This window comes from Triturus cristatus, chromosome 7 (assembly GCF_964204655.1).
Source record: "Triturus cristatus chromosome 7, aTriCri1.1, whole genome shotgun sequence".
Lineage (NCBI taxonomy): Eukaryota > Metazoa > Chordata > Amphibia > Caudata > Salamandridae > Triturus > Triturus cristatus.
The window spans coordinates 1780896627-1780920759 of record NC_140590.1 but is presented as its reverse complement, the minus strand read 5'-3'; the positions used below and the strand labels follow the sequence as shown (position 1 = coordinate 1780920759).

At 52.6% G+C, this 24133-nt stretch overlaps 1 protein-coding gene across 1 annotated transcript in view; it reads left to right on the top strand.

The window, feature by feature from the left end:
• Window positions 1–24133, top strand: part of LOC146813095 (putative DBH-like monooxygenase protein 2) — a 786120-nt gene that overhangs the window by 469960 nt on the left and 292027 nt on the right. The window lies entirely within an intron of this gene.

Genomic DNA, 24133 nt, shown 5'->3' with positions numbered 1-24133 from the left:
AGCCAGCACGACCCCTACACTGCCCAAACACCACTGCACTGCCCTAAATCCTGAATCACCAGCCCCAGCATGACTCTCTACACTGCCCGAACACCACTGCACTGCCATAAACCCTGAAACACCAGCCCCAGCACGACCCCCTACACTGCCCGAACATCACTGCACTGCCCTAATCCCTGAAACACCAGCACCAGCACGACCCCAGTACTGCCCGAACACCACTGCTCTAAACCCTGAAACACAACCCCCAGCAGGACCCCAGTACTGCCTGAACACCACCGCCCTAAACCTTTAAACACCACCCCAAGCACAACCCCCTACTCTGCCCGAACACCACTGCACTGCCCTAAACCATAAAACACCATCCCCTGCACAACCCCCCACACTGCCTGAACACCACTGCGCTGCCCTAAACCCTGAAACACTAGCCCCAGCACAACCCCCTTCACTGCCCTAACACCACTGCACTGCCCTAAACCCTGAAACACCAGCCCCAGCTCGACACCCTACACTGCCTGAACACCACTGCACCTCCCTAAACCTTGAAACACCAGCCCCCGCACAACCCCCTACACTGCCCGAACACAAATGCACTGCTCTAAACCCTGAAACACCAGCCCACGCACGACCCCCTACACTGCCCGAGCATCACTGCACTGCCGTAAACCCTGAAACACGAGACCCCGCACGACCCCCTACACTGCCCAAACTCAACTGCACTGCCCTAAACCCTGGATCACCAACCACCACATGTCCCCCTACACTGCCCAAACACCACTGCACTGCCCTAAACCCTGAAACACCAACCCCTGCATGACCCCCTATACTTCCCAAACACCACTGTACTGCCCTAAACCCTGAAACACCACCCCCAGCTTGACCCCTACACTGCCCGAACACCACTGCACTGCCCTAAACCCTTAAACACCACCCCCAGAACGAACCCCTACAGTGCCCGAACACCACTGCACTGCCCTAAACCCTAAAACGCCACCCCAAGCATGACACCCTACACTGCGCGAACACCACTGCACTGCCCTAAACCCTTAAACACCACCCCCAGCACGAACCCCTAAACTGCTCGAACACCACTGCACTGCCCTAATCTCTAAAAAACCACCCCCAGCACAACACCCTACACTGCCCGATCACCACTGCAATTCCCTAAACCCTAAAACACCAGCCCCAGCACGACCCCCTTCACAGCCTGAACAACACTGAACTGCCCTAAACCCTGGAACACCACACCCAGCATGACCCCCTACACTGCCCGAACACCACTGCACTTCCCTAAACCTTGAAACACCACCCCCCTCCATGACCCCCTACACTGCCTGAACAACACTGAACTTCCCTAAACCCTGGAACACCACCCCCAGCATGACCCCCTACACTGCCCGAACACCACTGCACTTCCCTAAACCTTGAAACATCACCTCCAGAAGGAACGCCTACACTACCAGAACAACAGTGCCCTAAACCCTGAATCACCATCCGAACCAAGACCCCCTACAATGCCCGAACACCACTGCACTGCCCTAAACCCTGAAACACCAGCCCCAGCACGACCCCCTACACTGCCTGAACACCACTGCACTACCCTAAACCCTGAAACACCAGCCAGCACGACCCCCTACACTGCCCAAACACCACTGCACTGCCCTAAATCCTGAAACACCAGTCCCAGCATGACCCCCTACACTGCCCGAATACCACTGCACTGCCCTAGATCCTGAAACACCAGCCCCAGCACGACTCTCTACACTGCCCGAACACCACTGCACTTCTATAAACCCTGAAACACCAGCCCCAGCATGACCCCCTACACTGCCCGAACACCACTGCACTGTCCTAAACCCTGAAACACCAGCCCCAGCATGACCCCCTACACTGCCCGAACACCACTGCACTGTCATAAACCCTGAAACACCAGCCCCAGCATGACCCCCTACACTGCCCGAATACCACCGCACTCCCCTAGATCCTGAAACACCAGCCCCAGCACGACCCCCTACACTGCCCGAACACCACTGCACTACCCTAAACCCTGAAACTCCAGCCAGCATGACCCCCTACACTGCCCAAACACCACAGCACTGCCCTAAATCCTGAAACTCCAGCACCAGCATGACTCTCTACACTGCCCGAACACCACTGCACTGCCATAAACCCTGAAACACCAGCCCCAGCACGACCCTCTACACTGCCCGAAAAACACTGCACTGTCCTAAACCCTGAAACACCAGGCCCAGCACGACCCCCTACACTGCCCGAACACCACTGCACTGTCCTAAACCCTGAAACACCAGCTCCAGCACGCCCCCTACACTGCCCGAACACCACTGCACTGTCCTAAACCCTGAAACACCAGACCCAGCACTACTCCCTACACTGCCCGAACACTAGCGCACAGCCCTAGACCCTGAAACACCAGCCCCAGCCCCAGCACGACCCCCAACACTGCCTGAACCACATTGCAACGCCCTAAACCCTGAAACACCAGCACCAGCACGACCCCCTTCATTGCCCCAACACCACTGCCCTAAACCCTGAAACATCACCCCCAGCAAGACCCCTGCACTGCCCAAACACCACTGCGCTAAACCTTGAAACACCACCCCCAGCAAAACCCCATTCTCTGCCCGAACACAACTGCACTGCGCTAAACCATAGAACACCATCCCCTGCTTGCCCCCCTACACTGCCCGAACACCACTGCACTGCCCTAAACCCTGAAACACTAGCCCCAGCACAACCCCCTTCATTGCCCGAACACCACTGCACTGCCCTAAACCCTGAAACACCAGCCCCAGCACGACACCCCACACTGCCCGAACACCACTGCACCTCCCTAAACCCTGAAACACCAGCCCCCGCACGACCCTCTACACTGCCCGAACACCAATGCACTGCCCTAAACCCTGAAACACCATCCCCCACACAACACCCTACACTGCCCAAGCATCACTGCACTGCCCTAAACCCTGGATCACCAACCACCACACGACCCCCTACACTGCCCAAACACCACTGCACTGCCCTAAACCCTGAAACTCCAACCCCTGCATGACCCCTTATACTTCCCAAACACCACTGTACTGCCCTAAACCCTGAAACACCACCCCCAGCATGACCTCTACACTGCCCGAAAACCACTGCACTGCCCTAAACCCAACAACACCACCCCCAGAACGAACCCCTACAGTGCCCGAACACCACTGCACTGCCCTAAACCCTAAAACGCCACCCCAAGCACGACACCCTACACTGAGCGAACACCACTGCACTGCCCTAAACCCTTAAACACCACCCCAGCACGAACCCCTAAACTGCTCGAACACCACTGCACTGCCCTAAACACTAAAACACCACCCCCAGCACGACACCCTACACTGCCCGAACACCACTGCACTGTCCTAAACCCTAAAACACCAGCCCCAGCACGACCCCCTTCACTGCCTGAACAACACTGAACTGCCCTAAACCCTGGAACACCCCCAGCATGACCCCCTACACTGCCCGAACACCACTGCACTTTCCTAAACCTTGAAACACCACCCCCCTCCATGACCCCCTACACTGCCTGAATACCACTGCACTGGCCTAAAACCTGAAACACTACCCCCAGCAAGACCCCCTACACTGCCCGAACACTACTGCACTGCCCTAGCCCCTGAAATATCACCTCCAGAAAGAACGCCTACACTACCAGAACAACAGTGCCTAAACCCTGAAACACCACCCGAACCAAGACCCCCTACAATGCCCGAACACCACTGCACTGCCCTAAACCCTGAAACACCAGCCCCAGCACGACCCCCTACACTGCCCGAACACCACTGCCCTAAACCCTGAAACACCAGCCAGCACGACCCCCTACATTGCCCAAACACCACTGCACTGCCCTAAATCCTGAAACACCAGCCCCAGCACTACTCTCTACACTGCCCGAACACCACTGCACTTCTATAAACCCTGAAACACCAGCCCCAGACCGACCCCCTACACTGCCCGAACACCACTGCACTGTCCTAATCCCTGAAACAGCAGCCCCAGCACGACCCCCTACACTGCCCGAACACCACTGCACTGTCATAAACCCTAAAACACCAGCCCCAGCACGACCCCCTACACTGCCCGAACACCACTGCACTACCCTAAACCCTGAAACACCAGCCAGCACGACCCCATACACTGCCCAAACAACACAGCACTGCCCTAAATCCTGAAACTCCAGCCCCAGCACGACTCTCTACACTGCCCGAACACCACTGCACTGCCATAAACCCTGAAACACCAGCCCCAGCACGACCCTCTACACTGCCCGAACAACACTGCACTGTCCTAAACCCTGAAACACCAGCCCCAGCACGACCCCCTACACTGCCCGAACACCACTGCACTGCCCTAAACCCTGAAACACCAGCCCCAGCACAACCAACTACACTGCCCGAACACCACTGCACCTCCCTAAACCCTGAAACACAAGCCCCTGCATGACCCCCTACACTGCTCGAACACCAATGCACTGCCCTAAACCCTGAAACACCAGCCCCCGCACCACACCCTACACTACCCGAGCACCACTGCACGGCCCTAAACCCTGAAACACCAGCCCCCGCACGACCCCCTACACTGCCCAAACTCAACTGCACTGCCCTAAACCCTGGATCACCAGCCACCACATGACCCCCTACACCGCCCAAACACCACTGTACTGCCCTAAACCCTGAAACACCACCCCCTGCATGACCCCCTATACTTCCCAAACACCACTGCACTGCCCTAAACCCTGAAACACCACCCCCAGCATGAACCCCTACACTGCATGAACACCACTGCACTTCCCTAAACCCTAAAACACCACCCCCAGCACAAACCCCTACACTGCCCGAACACCACTGCACTGCCCAAAACCCTAAAACACCACCCCAACCACGACCCCCTACACTGCCCAAACACCACTGCACTGCCCTAAACCCTAAAACACCAGCCCCAGCACGACCCCCTACACTGCCTGAACACCACTGAACTGCCCTAAACCCTGGAACACCACCCCCAGCACGACACCCTACACTGCCCGACGAACACCACTGCACTGTCCTAAACCCTAAAACACCAGCCCCAGCATGAACCCCTACACTGCCTGAATAACACTAAACTGCCCTAAACCCTGGAACACCACCCCCAGCAAGACCCCCTACACTGCCCGAACACCACTGCCCTAAACCCTGAAACACCACACCCAGCAAGACCCCCTACACTGCCCAAAAACCACTGCACTGCCCTGAACCCTAAAACACCACCCCCTGCACGACCCCCTACACTGCCCGAACACCACTGTTCTGCCCTAAACCCTGAAACACCACCCCTACCATGTCCCCCTACACTGCCCGAACACCACTGCTCTGCCCTAAACCCTGAAACACCAGCACCAGCACGACCCCCTACACTGCCCAAACACCACTGCCCTAAACCCTGAAACACCACCCCCTGCATGACCCCCTATACTTCCCAAACATCACTGCACTGCCCTAAACCCTGAAACACCACCCCCAGCATGAACCCCTACACTGCATGAACACCACTGCACTGCCCTAAACCCTAAAACACCACCCCAAGCACAAACCCCTACACTGCCCGAACACCACTGCACTGCCCAAAACCCTAAAACACCACCCCAACCACGACCCCCTACACTGCCCAAACACCACTGCACTGCCCTAAACCCTAAAACACCAGCCCCAGCACGACCCCCTACACTGCCTGAACCCCACTGAACTGCCCTAAACCCTGGAACACCACCCCCAGCACGACACCCTACACTGCCCGAACACCACTGCACTGTCCTAAACCCTAAAACACCAGCCCCAGCATGAACCCCTACACTGCCTGAATAACACTAAACTGCCCTAAACCCTGGAACACCACCCCCAGCAAGACCCCCTACACTAACCGAACACCACTGCCCTAAACCCTGAAACACCACACCCAGCAAGACCCCCTACACTGCCCAAAAACCACTGCACTGCCCTGAACCCTAAAACACCACCCCCTGCACGACCCCCTACACTGCCCGAACACCACTGCTCTGCCCTAAACCCTGAAACACCACCCCTACCATGTCCCCCTACACTGCCCGAACACCACTGCTCTGCCCTAAACCCTGAAACACCAGCACCAGCACGACACCCTACACTGCCCAAACACCACTGCCCTAAACCCTGAAACATCACCCCCAGCAAGACTTCCTACACTGACCAAACACCACTGTACTGCCCTAAACCCTGTAACACCAGCCCCAGCAAGACCCCCTACACAGCCCGAACAACACTGCCCTAAACCCTGAAACACCACACACAGCAAGACCCCCTACACTGCCCGAAAACCACTGCACTGCCCTAAACCCTGAAACACCACCCACTGCACGACCCCCTACACCGCCCGAACACCACTGCTCTGCCCTAAACCCTGAATCACCACCCCCACCACGTCCCCCTACACTGCCCGAACACCACTGCTCTGCCCTAAACCCTGAAACACCAGAACCAGCACGACCCCCTACACTGCACGAACACCACTGCTCTGCCCTAAACCCTGAAACACTATCCCCAGTACGTCCCCCTACACTGCCCAGAACACCACTGCACTGCCCTAAACCCTGAAACACTACCCCCACTACGTCCCCCTACACTGCTCGAACACCACTGCTCTGCCCTAAACCCTGAAACACCAGCATGACCCCCTACATTGCCCGAATACCACTGCTCTGCCCTAAACCCTGAAACATCACCCCAGCATGACCCCCTACACTGCCCGAACACCACTGCACTGCCCTAAACCCTAAAACACCGGCCTCAGCAAGACCCCCTACACTGCCCGATCACCATGCAGTGCCCTAAACCCTGAAACACCACCCCCCAGCAAGACCCCTACACTTCCTGAACACCACTGCACTGCCCTAAACCCTGAAACACCAACCCCACACAACCCCCTACATTGCCCGAACACCACTGCACTCTCCTAAACCCTGAAACACAACTTCCCAGCACAAACCCTTATACTGCCCGAACACCACTGCACTGCCATAAACCCTGAAACACCACCCCCCACATGACCCCCTACTCTGCCCGAACACCACTGCACTGCCTGAAACCCTGAAACACCAACCCCCAGCAATAACCCCTACACTGCCCGAACACCACTGCACTCACCTAAACCCTGAAACACCACCCCCCACAACCCTCCCACATTTCCCAAACACCACTGCACTGACCTAAACCCTGAGACACCACCCCTGAAAGACCCCTACACTGCCTGAACACCACTGCACTGCCCTAAACCCTAAAACAACACCCCCAAAACCACCACGTACTCTTCCCAAACACCACTGCACTGCCCGAAACCCTGAAACAACACCCCCCAACAAGACCCCCTACACTGCCCGAACACCACTGCACTGCCCTAAACCCTAAAATACCACCCCCAGCGCAACCCCCTACACTACCCGAACACCACTGCACTGCCCTAAACCCTAAATCTGCCCCCAGCACGACCCCCTACACTACCCAAACACCACTGCACTACCCTAAACCCTAAATCTACCCCCAGCCAGACCCCTACAGTACCTAAACACCACTGCACTACCCTAAACCCTAAAACACTATCCCCAGCATGACCCCCTACACTACCCAAACACCACTGCACTGCCCTAAACCCTGAAACTCTAACCCCTGCATGACCCCCTATGATGAATACAGGCCCCAGCTAGGCCCGCAGGACGCAAGGGTTCGCTCTCCTGTAAAGGAATCTATAAGGAAGTTGGCACGGAAACTGCAAAGTACAAAGACAGAGTTTATTAACCCTTAAGGGTGGTCCTACAATCCATACAATACCCTTCAGTATTGCATAGAGTAGCACAAAGAACTTGCGTACACGGTCCCCTTTTATACACAACAGAGGGGCTCATAAGTGGGAGGATACAACATGAGGCGAAGAATGTTACCTTTTATGGACATTTTCAATACAAGATCAATATGTGGGCGGAGCTGACATACTCCTTAAGCCCGCGAAAACATGGTCAAGCAAAGACTAACTGATAACAGATGTGGTCAAGTCTGGGCATGCGCCAGACAGACAAAGGAACTATTTATAGACTGTTACTAGGCAGATTGCAAGAGCAACTAACACAAAGATAGGACTCTCCTCGTGTTGCACACGTGGAGACATGACAATACAAAATGGAGTCCAAACTTTAGTCAACATAACGAAAGAGACATGTGTAAGGCAGGAGAATTCATGTCTTTAGTAAATGCTTAATCACATCGTAGTTGCAATTTACAACAGACGACCCTTTCAGCATTTACTGAAGACATCCGGTTTGTTAGGATAATCATCGTATATATCAATTATCATCATCTCTTCTACTTCCTTAGCTAAACGTTTCTGATAAGTGACATTGGCAATAGCTTTCTTATCTGGGATACAGAATGATACACATAAGGAACAGAGCAAAGGACCACATTGAACACAGATGCAACAAGAAAACAGAACTGCTATAATTATACAGAGACCAGTTAAAACCTTCCAACCCCAAGCAGTGATCAATGCCCAGAACCATCCAGAAAAGGACCAAGTGCCGTTTTCTGTATGGATTTCAGCTGCAATGTTATGCAACCTGTTAATTGCATTATAGACTGACGGTGTGTGGTCAGGAATAAACACACAGCAACTACTTCCGATAATTTTACAAGCTCCACCTCGATCAGCTAACATAACATCTAACACCATACGATTCTGTAATGCAACAATTCTGGTAATCTGTAATTCTTCCGTAAGATTCCCAAGAGCAGCAGCGGTTTGGTTTGTCACAGCCTCTACCACTCTTGTTAATCTTCGAACTTTCCTACTATTTAGGGCAGCTCCAACGAAGAAAAACAATCCTAAATTGAAGTCAATATACTGCTGCAAACTGGTGTCAGTCTGGTCCACGTCATCAATTGATAGAGTACGTTTATACCTATTTACAGTCACATTATTTAACAACTTTAAATCCTTATGATAGGATGCAGGTGCCAGAAATACAGGAGGCAACAAAAATGATACATAACATACTCCGGACCAACCGGCTGGCAAACGGTAATAACCTTTATTTCCGCATACAAAGTACGTATTATGGGATGCTAAGAAGGTACTGTTATTCAACCCATCGATGTTTAATATGGTAATACAATCGCTAACACCAACAGGAATATAACCCACACTTTGGACACACAGGTCCGCTTGAGCTTGTGCCACTTGAATCACAAATTTGTCTTTTCCCACAGTGTCTCTGGTGTTCGTGAAAACATATGGAATCGATTCATTGTCTGGTCGATACTCTTCCCATTCCCAGGTTGTCCCATTCGCTTGCGGATATCCGTCTTTATCCTGATGACATTCTTTATTGAGTCTGAAGAGTAATCGTCCCACTGTGGGTTTCCGAGTGGCAAAAAGCAAAGTGTACCATGCTCTGCAAGAGCCATTATGAGAGAAAGGAAGAGGTATAAATGGCGTTCCTCCTTTCTTCTGATGAGCTGGCATCATACCACATATCCAACAGTTCGTAGCATTTGTGGCAACGTGGGTATGATGCAACATCTGGATGAAAGTGTTATTCAAATAAGACTGACGATGCTTCAATTCTTGATACGGAAGGGTATAGAAGTAGTGCTCCGCAGGCACTGGAGTGGTCAACACAAACAACTCTCGAGCAGGAGTCACATCCTCCACAAACCATGTGGTTATCCCAACAATAGCTACTGTGAGCATAAAACCTGTTGCACAAAGGATCTTTTTCTCCATGTCAAAATAGAGAATCAATATCTTCCTGAAACTAAAAGGTTTGTCAGAACTCTTCCCCTTGGGCAGCGGTCGATTTCTTCACCAACGGGCCAAGACGGGTGTCGCTACACTAATGCAGGGCTGATCCCCCCCCTTGCCTCATTGGCTCTCCGTTTCACTAACCCAAGGGCCGTTCTGACAACATGTCCCGATACTGAAGGATTCACTTTCTTGGCCTCAGATGATATCGCCTTCCTCCAGGAGCCGCGTGGTCCGGAAAGAGCTCCTCAGCGTCGTTCGATTCCACAGCACGGCCTTTCTCTGTGGTCAGAATCTCTCGTTGATCGGTCAATACAGCAGGCTCCACCAATCCGGGCGGTACTTTGCGGCAGTGCAGGGAATGGATCCAATTCTTCCTGTTGGAAACTCGCACAGCCGTCCTTGTTGCCAGTAAGACTTGCTCAGGGCCAACCCATCTCGGCTCCAGGCTGTTCGTCCTGTCAAAGATTTTCAGCATGACATAGTCTCCAGGCCGGAGACTATGTCCTTCGCCGGTGGACCGATCGGGGAGCGCCTCCCGGACCTGTTGATGAATGGAAACCAAGTTATCCGTTAGCTGTGCCAGATAATCATTCATCATTACACAAGGTACATCATACACAGTCTTAGGTTTTGGTGGACCCCAAATATTCATTGGACGTCCAAAGACAATCTCGTACGGTGTAAGACCGATTCGAGAGTGCGGTACCGACCTAATTGACAACAACGCCAGCGGTAAAGCATCTGGCCAAGTCAAAGACGTCGAAGCTTGAATTTTAGCGATCTTGAGCTTCAGTGTACCATTATACTTCTCGACTAGTCCTGCAGATTGAAGGTGGAATACCGCGTGGAACTTCTGGGTGATGCCTAGACCCTTCAAAACATACTTTATAACATCCGCTATAAAGTGGGGTCCGTTATCACTCCACAGAAGTCTACAAACACCATATCGAGGGAAGAACTCCTTCAACAGCATCTTAGCGGTAGTCATTGCAGTATTGTCCTTCGTAGGGTATGCCTCAACCCATTTGCTAAAGGCACACACCACTACTAGAACATACTTCAAATTGTTACAACGCTCAAACTGGATGTAATCCATCTGCAAAACCTCAAAGGGTGCAGTAGGTGTTACGAACCCTCCTGCTGGGGTCCGAGTACCCTTTCCTGGGTTGTACCGCAGGCAAATCATACAGGTCTGCACCACCCTCTTTGCCGTGCTAGCAATCTCTGGATGCTCCCAGACTTGGGTAAGCAATTTTACAATTGCGGAAGCTCCAACATGTGCTAGCCCATGTGCCATCTGAACCATAGGTTGTACAAAAGCCGTGGGTAATTTCCATCTATCCATCTGCTTATTTCTCCAGCAACCTTCATCATCCAGTTCTCCCTCACTGGACCATTGCTCCCGTTCTTTGTCAGAAGCGGTCCTCTGTATTTCTCGTACTTCTTCCTTCGCATCATGCCATCTTTCTACTTGTGACTTCACTACATACATGGCTGTAGCACCGGGCTGCATCGCAGTCTCCCGTGCCACCCGGTCTGCTAACGCATTCCCTTCTCCAATTTTATCGACTACCTTCCTATGGGCGCTACATTTAACAATGGCAATTTTCTTCGGATATGTCAATGCAGTTAAAAGATTATGAACTAACTCCCCATGCATTATTTGTACTCCATGTGACGTTAAGAACCCTCTTTCCTTCCAGAGCAGGCCGAAATCGTGCGCTACTCCGAAGGCATAGCGGCTATCTGTATAAACATTCACACACAATCCTGTACTGAGCTCACATGCTCGTGTTAATGCTATCAGTTCCGCTGCTTGAGCTGATTTCTGTGGTATGCGCGCTGTCTCCACTATTGTTTGCAATGTGGTAATCGCATACGCTGCTGAAGTCGTACCATCTGGTAGCTTCAGGCATGACCCATCCACCCACAGTTCTCCATCTACATCTGAAAAGGGCGTATCCTGGAGATCAATACGACCCTTTGTTTGTTCCTCGGTCACAAGGATACAATCATGTGCTTCTCGTGGCTCAGACCGAGTCTCGGGGTATGGCAACAATGTTGCAGGATTTAACGTCACGCACCTCCTTAACGTAATATGAGGAGCCAAAAGCGTCAGCTCATATCCCGTTAAACGGGCACTGGTCAAATGCTGCGTCTTTGTCTGATTAAGCAGGGCATCAACAGCATGGGGGACTAATACCAACAGCTTATGAGATAACACAATTCCCTCGCTCTGGCGTATTGACACAGCTGTTGCCGCAACCGAGCGAAAACAACCAGGCAATGCTCGGGCAACAGGATCAAGTACAGCCGAAAAATATGCACAAGGGCGCTGCTTGTCGCCGTGCATCTGCACTAAAACCGATAATGCACATCCATCTTTCTCATGCACATACAGCGAAAAAGGCTTGGTATAATCAGGAGTCCCTAACACTGGTGCCGAACAGAGGGCCTGTCGCAGTTTCTGAAAGGCAGTGTCACACTCATTCGTCCAAGGAAGCGGGATAGGTGTGTCTTTTGTCAAAAGGGCTAACAATGGCTTGGCTATGTGCGAAAACCCTAATATCCACTGCCTACAAAAAGAAACAAGACCCAAAAATGCGCGCACGTCCTTCTGTGTGGACGGCGTCGGCGTATCCAGAATCACTTGGACACGATCTGGTGTGAGTGCACGTCCCTCCTTAGACAAAAGGTGACCCAGATAAGTCACCTTTGGTCTACAGAATTGCAACTTTTTCCGAGAGACTTTGTGATTGTGGGATGCCAGAAAGGAAAGCAAAGACAACGTACTCGTTTCACACAACTCCGGGGTGTCGGCCGCCAGCAAGATGTCATCGACATATTGAATGAGGGCGACACCCTCGGGCAGAACAAAGGAGTCCAATTGTCTTTTCAAAGCTTGACTGTAAATGCTAGGGCTTTCCGTGTAGCCCTGAGGGATTCTACAAAATCGGTAAGACCTATTATCTAGAGTGAAACCAAAAAGGTATCGACTATCGGGATGAATGGGAATTGAAAAGAAGGCATTTTTCAAATCAATAACTGAAAACGTGGTCGCCGTAGGCGGGACCAAAGTAAGCAACGTCGTGATATCTGTAACCACTGGGTACTGGGGTATCACGATCTTGTTTACTTCTCTCAAATCAATGATAAACCGATAGACTTTGGCATCCGTATCCTTTTTCAGAATGGGTAGAATCGGGCTATTACAAACATAATAGGGAACTTCTTCCACTACTCCCACCTTAATCAAATCCTGCACAATCTGTATAAGAGCCTCTTCCCCCTCCTGCGAAATACGATACTGTGGAAGGCGTGGTAACACCGCCCCCTCCTGGACACTAATGTGAACAGGCGGAATCACCATCTGTCCCACATCAGTATCCGAGGTGGCCCATAGAGCACAAGGGAGGGTAGCTAACACAGCATCTTCTGTAACCACACACATCCGTTCAGACAGGGGGTAATTGTCATTCAATATCACCCGCACTCCAGCAGGAGAACAGCGGATCGTAGCTCTGAAGTGCTTCAGCATATCAAGGCCCATAATATTATCCGGCGTGTTCGGGGCTAGCAAAAACGGACAGGGTGCAGAAAAGGAATTGACCTGAAATGTGAGGGGCTGCGAAAGAGGGCTTCGGGAGAGTGTACCATCAAACCCTACCGATGTAACCATTAAGCCAGATGGGGGAGCCCTCGGAACCAATTGTTTAGACAGCGCACTACGAGTCGCTCCTGTATCCACTAGGAACTGATCAGTAGAGCCCAAAACCTCAGCTGATACGTAAGGACCCTTCTGATCAACCGGCACCTCAACTGATTCTAACCCCCATCCAACGCATTCCTATGCATGCTGAGAATCATGGTACCCAGAACGGTCAATCCCCGACACTTGATACTGGTTTTGTCGATCGAAAACATTAGACCTGTCTCGTTGCTGCCCGGCAGGGTCAAACCGAGCGTGATCATTAGAATTCCCTCTAAAATTCGAGAAGCCCCCTCTACCTCTCGGGCCACCCTGATTGTGTCCCTGACTGTGTCCCTGACGCGAAACATGCAACGCTGGGCAATCTCTGGCCCAGTGTCCCGATTGCTTACAATACGCACATTGATTCCTATTTAGATCAGATCGGCCCGAGGGAGGACCATAAAATCCTCCCCTACCTCTATTTACACCCCGTCGGGGCGGACCATATACTTGTGCTAACATCACCTTTGTTTTTAAATCCTTCGATTTCTTCTCCTCCTGCCCCTTTGCTTCTTGCTCCTGGCGCTCATAGTACTGAGCTATAGTCAGGAGGGCTGTCGGGGTCGCAGTGGACCAAGAACTTTCACTCGCTTTTAGGCGAGCTGCAATCGCCGGTAATAAATTCGCCACATATTTATCAGCAAAAAGGTGCCGACCCGTATCATCCGTAAGGGACTGACCACTAAAATCATGAAACGTCTCCTCAAAGCGCGTAAAGAAATCTGCAACTGATTCATCGGCTTTCTGCTTGCACGAAGCTAGCATATTCCAGTCAATCTTTTTAGGGGGAATGATTGTCTTCAACTTAGTCAGAATAGCAGCAGGGAGATCTAAGATAATCTGAGGTGGTTTCTGCGCGGGCTTTCTCTCCCTATCCTCATCCTCAAGCTCAGACCATCGAGCCTTAAAAGTGGCAGCATCATCCACCTTCCGCACAGATCGCCACATATCTGGTGGTAGAATAAGCCCAAAGAACAAATCTATATCTGCTAAGGTCATAATACAAGAATTCAAGGCCCCCTCGACTTCTTCGTAAAAGGCCGCTGGATTCTTGCGGGGATCAGGCAACGCATTCTTTAAGGCCATGACGTCAGCCCTGTGCCAGGGAGTATAAACCCAATTATACACAAAATATCCCTTAGCATCGGCGGAGGTAATATCCGAGCTAGTCCCCGTTCCTTTAGGAGGAACATACAAAGGCGCCGCCTCGCGCATTGGTTTAGCATGCACTAGATCGCTCTTATCTGATTGAGAGGTGGATGAATGGCCGCCTCCAGTACGCGAATCCGACCGCTTTTCCTCCTCAAGGTGTTGGCGTGCTTTCTCTTTAAGATCTTTCGCCGCATCCCGCAACGCAAACAGTCGCCGAACCGCCTCCGGCGCCTTAGAGGGAGAGAAAACATCATGACGCAATGCTTTAGCATCTAATACCACATCGTCAGGTTCAAAGACACTGGAATATTTCCGAAAGGCAGCAATCACTTCATCAGAAAAGTGTCCCAAGAAATACAACCTTTCTCTATCCTGCCACGACTCCCAAGAATCCAACAACTCAGCAAGGGATAACTTGCCCTTACATGCACGATAGGAAAACTGTCGAAGCTCACCCATTCGCTCAGCCGATAACATGGACCGCGTGTCTACCTTACTCGAACCCGATCCAGAATCTTGTGGCCTCGGGGCAGACGCGCCAACATAAGGAGGCGGAGAACGATCTAATAAATAAAAATCATCGTCATGATTATTAAGGACAGGATAGAGTGGCTGACGAACAGCATATTGACCCGAGACTTGTAACCTGCGTTCTTTTTCTTGCTTCTCCGTCTGTTCTCTTTCCTCCCGACGCTTTGCTTCCTGCGCTCTCACATGATCATTCTTTCGTTGCTCTTTATCAAACAGCGCTTTCTCACGTTTCTCTCGCTCACGCACTTCCTTCACCCATAATCGTACACATTCAAACATGTCTTGACGAGCACGCCGTTTACACATACACTGTTCCACATACTCAATCTTACGTATATCAAACAACCCATACAACGGCCACCGCAACTCAGGATCCTTTTTGGTATATTTCCTCCATACTGTGCTGTACATTATGGAGGAAAGACCATGCTTCACATACATATCCCTATTAGGAGTCCCCTCTGGGGGAGCTGGAGCAGATTCCTCGAGGTTTAACCGGTTTCCAAAGCAGCAGCACCACTTACGGAGTGCGCTAAAAGCAGGCATGCTCAAAAATAATGCAGAATATGCAGTATTATCAAAAAAATGGCACTTAAACGTTGTGCTGTTCAAAGTTACACAGTTCCGGAGAAATATCTCCACATTACCTGCCTATATGTGTTGCAACGCATATATTCTCACAATAATCAATACAAGATATGACCGGTCATCACAAATCAAACTCAAATAGCTAACCCAGGCTTCAAAAACTCGGAGCAAGTACCGTACGACGGTTCTTACCAATCAAGAGTCCAGATTCCAACTGCCAAGCTCCAAAATTCGCCCAAACGGCTGTCACGGCAGGACCGACAGAAGAGGTCTCAGTCGAGGACCGGCACCACCCAGATGGTCAGGTCGGAAGGGAAGGAAAAAACCTTGGGATGCCAGGACTAAAATGCCTCTGGCAGTGATCACATCCCCGGCCAAATTCCTCACCTTCGTCACGACCAATCCTTCGAGCATCCGAGTCGCCGATGAGCCCCACGTGACGGGCGCCAATTGATGAATACAGGCCCCAGCTAGGCCCGCAGGACGCAAGGGTTCGCTCTCCTGTAAAGGAATCTATAAGGAAGTTGGCACGGAAACTGCAAAGTACAAAGACAGAGTTTATTAACCCTTAAGGGTGGTCCTACAATCCATACAATACCCTTCAGTATTGCATAGAGTAGCACAAAGAACTTGCGTACACGGTCCCCTTTTATACACAACAGAGGGGCTCATAAGTGGGAGGATAGTATACAACATGAGGCGAAGAATGTTACCTTTTATGGACATTTTCAATACAAGATCAATATGTGGGCGGAGCTGACATACTCCTTAAGCCCGCGAAAACATGGTCAAGCAAAGACTAACTGATAACAGATGTGGTCAAGTCTGGGCATGCGCCAGACAGACAAAGGAACTATTTATAGACTGTTACTAGGCAGATTGCAAGAGCAACTAACACAAAGATAGGACTCTCCTCGTGTTGCACACGTGGAGACATGACAATACAAAATGGAGTCCAAACTTTAGTCAACATAACGAAAGAGACATGTGTAAGGCAGGAGAATTCATGTCTTTAGTAAATGCTTAATCACATCGTAGTTGCAATTTACAACACCTATACTTCCCAAACACCACTGTACTGCCCTAAACCCTGAAACACCACCCCCAGCATGACCTCTACACTGCCCGAAAACCACTGCACTGCCCTAAACCCAACAACACCACCCCCAGACCGAACCCCTACAGTGCCCGAACACCACTGCACTGCCCTAAACCCTAAAACGCCACTGTTGGACTTGGCCCTTCTGGCAGGTTCACCCCTGAACTTTTTGCTTTTTTATTGGTGAATTGGTGTGGTGATTTTTGGTTTCTGCGCACTTTCCCTGTGTCCCAGAGGAAAGTGCGTGCGCATTCTGAGTGCATGTGATGAGATAGGCCTGCCCTCTCATAGGAATGCATGGGGAATGTATGTGTCCCTGGTAGTTCCTGATGCGTGGTGTTAGAAATGGCGATTTCTGGTTGGCAGAGGCTTGCGCCAAAGCCAGGATGAAACCACCACTCTAGTCAGGGCAAGGAAGTTACACGCCAAAGATAACCCCTGCTCACCCCCTTGGTAGCTTGGCACGAGCAGTCAGGCTTATCTCTGAGGCAATTTGTAAAGCGTTTGCGCGCGCACCCAGCAACAACACCCAAGGCCCACCACAAAGGAAACTCCACACAAGGTATTCTATAAAAATAGCCTTTGTATTATGCAAAACACACTAGATAAAAACACACACTTTACACTGTGCCAACAGGCACGGGCAGAATTGTCAGGGGATATGTACAAGACAGGGCCACCAGGACCACTGTCAGGAATAAGCACTTTTTGTAGAAGTAATACTTTAGAAATAATACTTTAGAGCATAGCACACAACCAGTAGCCACTGGCAACAGGGAAGTAGTCTCACCTACGCAACCCTAACTGCTTTAGGAAATTATCGCGCAGGGAACTAGGACCTCACTAGCACCACCTGTACTAGGAGAAAGCAAACAACCACCTAAGTATCACAATACCTGTAGGGGTTTAAGCACATAACACATGATGCATCGCAACACATTCAGAGGTGTAGGAACAAGGCACATGATGCATCAACACACATTCAGAGGTGCAGGTAGGAACAACAGCGCAACACTTCACATGAGCCACCACCTGTGGCAGTCCCTGGGCCAACTGGCCTGGTAGGGGCTAGGACGCCCTGTGTTCAGTCAAGCTGCGCCAGCTGCGCAGACTAAAACGAAAATGGTCCCCCACCTAAATGTGGCAGCTGCCCACTAAGTGCTGGGCAGCTGGGGAACGGAACTCAGGTACTCTGCGTGCCTCTGGAGCCCTCTCCGGGCTCTGTCCCTTCCAAATGCCCCCTAGAGCCTTCGTGGCCCTAAACGAACAATGCCCCGTCGTTGGAGTCCCTCTGGACTCTGCGCCAATCAAAATGCCCCCTAGAGCCTCACGGGGCTCTGTCCAAAGTGCCCCCTGTCGTGGGAGCGGCCCGCTGCCTTCCGGGGCCGCTCGGGATGCAAGAGAAATGCCCCCGACGTTGGAGTCACACCGGACTCTGAGGGAATACCAGGCGCCTCGTTGGAGCCTTGTTCGGGGATACCCAGATGGAGCGCACCAGCGCTCAGTAACACAGCAGGCTGCCCCGTGCACCCTCTCCTTACCGGGGTCTCCTCCGCGCCGGCTCCGCTCCTGGATGTCGGCTCTCTCCGCTCCGGTGCTGGGGCGGTCACGGCGCTGTTCCTCTTTCTCGGCGCGGGGCTTCCCTCGACCTCACGGGAGCCCCGCGTCAGTCACCACAGGTTTCCGGCTTCAGTGCAGGAGCGCGGGGTAGGCTCCCGTCCGCTTCCTGCTTGCAAGTCCCGCCCCCGTCCCAACGAAGGCTGCCTGACTTCCGGGCTTCCCCGGACCGGGCTGCAGCGGTGATCTTCCTCGTCACAAGAGGGGTGGGCTCCCTCGTAGATGCGGTATACGGCGGGGTGGGCACCCGCCGTAAGAACAAGTAAATAAGCGGGGTGGGCACCCGCCAACGATCACACCATGCGGGGTGGGCACCCGCGGTCGTCCTCACGGCCAGAGGCACGAAAATGAGCGGGGTAGGCACCCGCAATCAAAGTCACAGCGCTTGCAGCGCTATAAGGCAAATCAGCGCCCCCAGCGCTATACAAAGCCCAGAAAGCGCTCCCAGGCGCTATAAGCAAAGGAAAGTCCAGTAATAAAGTCTTGCAAGGGCAGGGGGCAAGGACTAGGCCCAGGGGCCAGCTCACAGGGCCCTCCAACAGGGAGGCAGTCCCCAGTGGCGGTCTCTCCTGGCGCCCAGCAGCAGCAGGCCCCCCTCAAGTGGATCCTGGAAGAGAACAGTTTCTGTGGGGACACAGCCCCATTTTTATACAGTAAAAACCCTTTGTTCTGGGTTCAGGGTGAGGGGGAAAACCAGCCGCAGCTGGTTGGGGAGCACCCTTGATGTGCTCAGCCCCTCACTCTATTCACTGGCAGGGCTAGGGTCGTCAGTCGCACCACAGGGGGCGGAGCCAGCATTGTGTGGGGAAAACCCTGCCCTATTCAGTACCCAGGTGTACTCCTCCCACCCATCTAGCTGCTGATCTCCCCATTCACCACTGGGTGACTCAGCCTGACTCTGGGGAATCCCTGGCCCGTCACATGACATGACCAGCCAATCACGCGACAAGGCACACATTTTACACTGCACACCGAAGTGCCCACTTCTAGAAGTGGCACTTCCACACTAGGTACATGCACGCCGCACACATCACCGCGCAGCATTCAATCACACGTTTCCGCACATACCAAACTCGGGCCTGCACACCCCACGCATCAGGAACTACTAGGGACACATACATTCCCCATGCATTCCTATGGGAGGGCAGGCCTATCTCACCACATGCACTCAGAGTGCGCACGCACTTTACCCTGGGACACAGGGAAAGTGCGCAGAAACGATAAATCACCACACCAAGTCACCAATAAAAAGCAAAAAGTTCAGGGGTGAACCTGCCAGAAGGGCCAAGTCCAACACGTGGGGTGTGCAGGCTCGAGTTTTGTATGTGCGGACTCGTGGGATCGAATGCTTCGCAATGATGTATGATGCGTGATTGTGTCATGTGCGGAAGTGCCACTTCTAGGAGTTGGCATATTAGTGTAAAGTGTGTCTGGCGTGTGATTGGCTGGAGCTGGCTGGTGAGCCTGGCTCCAGGAGTCTGGTTGGGTCTGCCCCAGTGGTGAGTGTGAGATTAGCATGCTGATGGCTGGGGAGGAGTGCACCTGAGTCTCCTGAATAGGGCAGGGTTTTCCCCACACAATGCTGGCTCCGCCCCCGTGGTGCGACTGATGACCCTAGCCCTGCCAGTGAATAGAGTGAGGGGCTGAGCACATCAAGGGTGCTCCCCAACCAGCTGCGACTGTTTTTCTCCCTCACCCTGAACCCAGAACAAAGGGTTTTTACTGTATAAAAATGGGGCGGTGTCCCCACAGAAACTGTTCTCTGCCAGGATCTTACCTGAGGGGGGCTGCTGCCGCTGCCGCTGGACCAGAGGACCGCCACTTGGACTACCTCCCTGCCTGGAGGCCCAGTGAGCTGGCTCTGGGTCCAGCCTTGCCCCCCCCACCTCTTCCCTGCTGCATGCAGGGAAGAACATTGCTGGACTATGGTACTTTCCTGCTCCCCCAAAGCGCCTGGGAGCGCTTTCATTTGCCTAAGCGCTGGGAGCCTTTTATTTGTGTCCCTCAAGCGCCTGGAAGCGCTTTTAATTGCCTTTTAGCGCTCAGAGCGCTTTATTTCTCAAAACCGGTGCCCACCCGGCGTTTGCCCCGTCCTTGGCGATTCTGAAGTCCCCTGGAAGGTGCCCACCCTGCCAGGGACATTGCTGTGGCTGTAAGCGGGTGCCCACCCCGCGGGATATTGTTTTTATTATCTCGAGGGAGCCCACCCCTCTTACGGCAGGAGAAATCACCGCAGCGGCCCGAGCCGCGGCCAACAGGAAGTCAGGCAAGTCTTGAGGAGACGTGGGCGGGGCTTGGCCCAGCGCGAGGAAGTTCCGGCCAGGAAGCTGAGGGACCCCGAGGGCTGCGTCGATCTCCAGCGGTGCTCCCGGTGTGTAGGGAGCCCCGCAGACACTCCGAGGCCCGCCAAGGAAAGAAGCTAGCAAGTCTGCCCGGGGCTCTCGTGAGCTGAGAGAGCCCCGGTGTCCCAGAGAGGTCGGAGCGTTGTATGCTCCGTGTCCGCCGCCTGCTGAGACCCGGGAGCAGCCCGAGAGAGCCAGAGACTACGCGGGAGTCCCAGGTGAAAGATTCTGCCCGTTCAGCCCCTCTTCCCCCCCCAGCAGCGCCGCAGGTGCGGGCTGCTGCACTGAGGGGGCAGTTCTTTCGGGGGCATTGCTCGGAGTGTTCTCGAGTGCGAGTAGCACTCCAACGCGGGGCCATAATTGATCCTTGAGCCCCTGAGAGGCTCCAACGAAGGGGCCCATTGTTTTGAGAGCCCACGAGGCTTCCACGCTTGCGGGGCATTATTTGTTAACGAGTCCCCCGAGCGGGACTCCAACGAACGGGGCACCAGTTCCTCCATGGTAGAGCGGCCCCCGATGGCAGCGGGCCGATCCCCCCTTGCCCCACAAAGTTGTTTTGAGCCCTGACAGGCTCTAGGGGGCATGTCATTTGCTTAGAGCCCAGAGGGGCTCAGGAGGCCATAACTGTTCTAAAGGCACGGTGGTGCCCACGCTCATTTTCCACAGCTGCCCAGCACTTAGTGGGCAGCTGCAACGTTTAGGTTGGGGCCCGTGGCGCTTTGCCCTGACTGCGTGCGCAGTCTTGCCCTGACTCTGAGTTTTGGACTGCGCCTCCTGCGCAGTCTTGCCCCTGACTTTGTTGGACGCCGGGCGTCCTAGCCCCGTCAAGGCCAGTTGGCCTAGGGACTGCTACAGTGGTGGCTAATGTGAGTTTTTGCGCAGTTGTTCCTTTCCTGCACCTCTGAATGTGTTTATGCGTCATGTGCTTTGCTTTACACCTCTGAATGTGTTATTTCATGCATCATGTGTTTTCCCTGTTCTACACCGCTGAATGTATTTTATGCATCATGTGTTTATGTGCTTAGACCCCTATAGGTATTGTGATACTTAGGTGGTTGTTTTCTCCCTAGTACAGGTGGTGCTAGTGAGGTCCTAGTTCCCTGCGCGATATTTTCCTAAGGTGGTTAGGGTTGCGTAGGTGGTACTACCTGATACCAGTAGTTACTGGTTGTGTGCTACATATGTTATTTTGTGCTACAATAATTTTATATCCTATGTTCTAAGAGTGCTAATTTCGGACAGTGGTCCATGTGGCCCTGTCCCCTGTACATATAATCCCTTGTAAATTCTGCCCGTGCCTGATGGCACATTGTAGAGTGTGTGTTTTTATCTAATGTGTTTTGCATAATACAAAGGCTATTTTTATAGAATACCTTGTGTGGAGTTTCCTTTGTGGTGGGCCTTGGGTGTTGTTGCTGGGTGCGTGCGCAAACGCTTTACACATCGCCTCAGAGATAAGCCTGACTGCTCGTGCCAAGCTACCAAGGGGGTGAGCAGGGGTTATCTTTGGCGTGTACCTTCCTTGCCCTGACTAGCGTGGTGGTTTCTGCCTGGCTTTGGCGCAAGCCCTAGCCAACCAGAAATCGCCATTTCTAACATTGGTGATCAGCGGTGGGATTTGGACTTGCGTTTGCGCTGTACCGCAGCGGCGACTGGCTGCACCACAAAACTCTGCATTTAGATAAATCACATGGTATAGGGATTATTGTTTTAAGTTTGTTTTTAAATGTCATTTCTTTGGAAATGTGTTTTTTGTGCACTGTGAGTTAGGTGTCCCTAGCTCGGGAGGGTAGATCATCCCCCTAAGTGCATTGTGTTTCTGGATTCACCAGAGGGTGGGATCCAGTGGTGGCAGCGTAATAGTGTCCAGTACATTTGTCCCCCGCCCTGCGCCCAGAGTTGGTACCTGTGTCACTTGTGGTCAGGTTGAGGAATCAGGGGTGGTAGAAACTGCCTTACCAGTCCGAGGGGAGGGTTGTGTGTGGATGAAGGGTGTGTGGCACTAGGCAAGTGAGTGTGAGTTCTCTGGGTTAGAGAGCTTGCTGAATCTTTTTGTGAATTGTGTGCTCCTGTTAAGCTCAGACCCCTAGGTTCCCTGTATAATCTTTTCACCATAACGTCCGCCAGAATGGAGCCTGCTTGGGAGCCCCGTGATATGTTTGGGTACAGTAGGCAGGAGTTGGAAAGGGCCTGTAGAGAGAGAGGTATTAGGGTGAGAGAGTCAGAAACCCTGTACGAACTTAGGGACCACCTGTTCCTAGGGCCAGAGGGTCAATGGGTTTTTGAGCTCAGTGAGGAAGAAAGGGCCCGGGCCTCACACCTGGAGGGTGGTGGGTCTGTGGGGAGCCCTGAAGATTCCGAAGAGGAGGAAGAAGATGACAGTACCTGGACGCCAGTAGAGAGTGAGGACCCCATAGGTAGGGCGTCCCTTGCTGGGTCCAGCGTAGGAGGCAGCGCCTCATCCCTTTCCCTGTCCCCAGAGGAGTGGAAAGATAGGAGGAAAGAAAGGGAGCACCAGCTGACGCTAGAGAAGCTCAGGTTAGAGCATGCACAGGCTATGGCGCAGCTGGAGGTCAAGAAGCAACAGCTAGAGACTGAGAGGGTCTTGGCGCAGGAGAGGATAGAGGAGGCTGAGAGGGCCTCCACCAGAGGCAGAGTAGCTCTGGAGGGTAGACTATCCCCTGCGCGCAGTTTTAATTTTCTGGGCTCCCCAGGGAGGGTTGAGTCCAGTGGTGGTAGCCATATAGATTCCAGTGTAGGAAATCCCAGTGCCAGTTCCCGCAGTCTGGTACCTGTTTCCCAGAAGGAGGAGTTAAGGTTAAAATTCAGGGGCAGTAGGAAGCTGCCTCACCAGTCTTGGGAGGAGTTTGTGGATAAATGTGAGGATGCACTGTTTGATTGGATAGGTTCCGCAGAAGATGATTTTGATAAACTGTGTAATCTGGTTCTCAAAGAACACCTGCTCAGTTGTTGTGTGCCAGGGTTTCGCCAACACCTGTTGAGGTATAACTCTTTTTGTCCATTTGAGCTTGCGGATGAAGCAGAGCGCTGGGAAAGGGCCAGAGGTCCTCTAGAGTCATTAGTGAGTGATTCCAACAATAGTGGGTCAGAGATCCTCCAGCCCAGCGTGGTGGAGGAGGCTCAGTGTAGACCAGCTAGGTCCCAGGATAGCGAGGAGGGTGTAGGGGC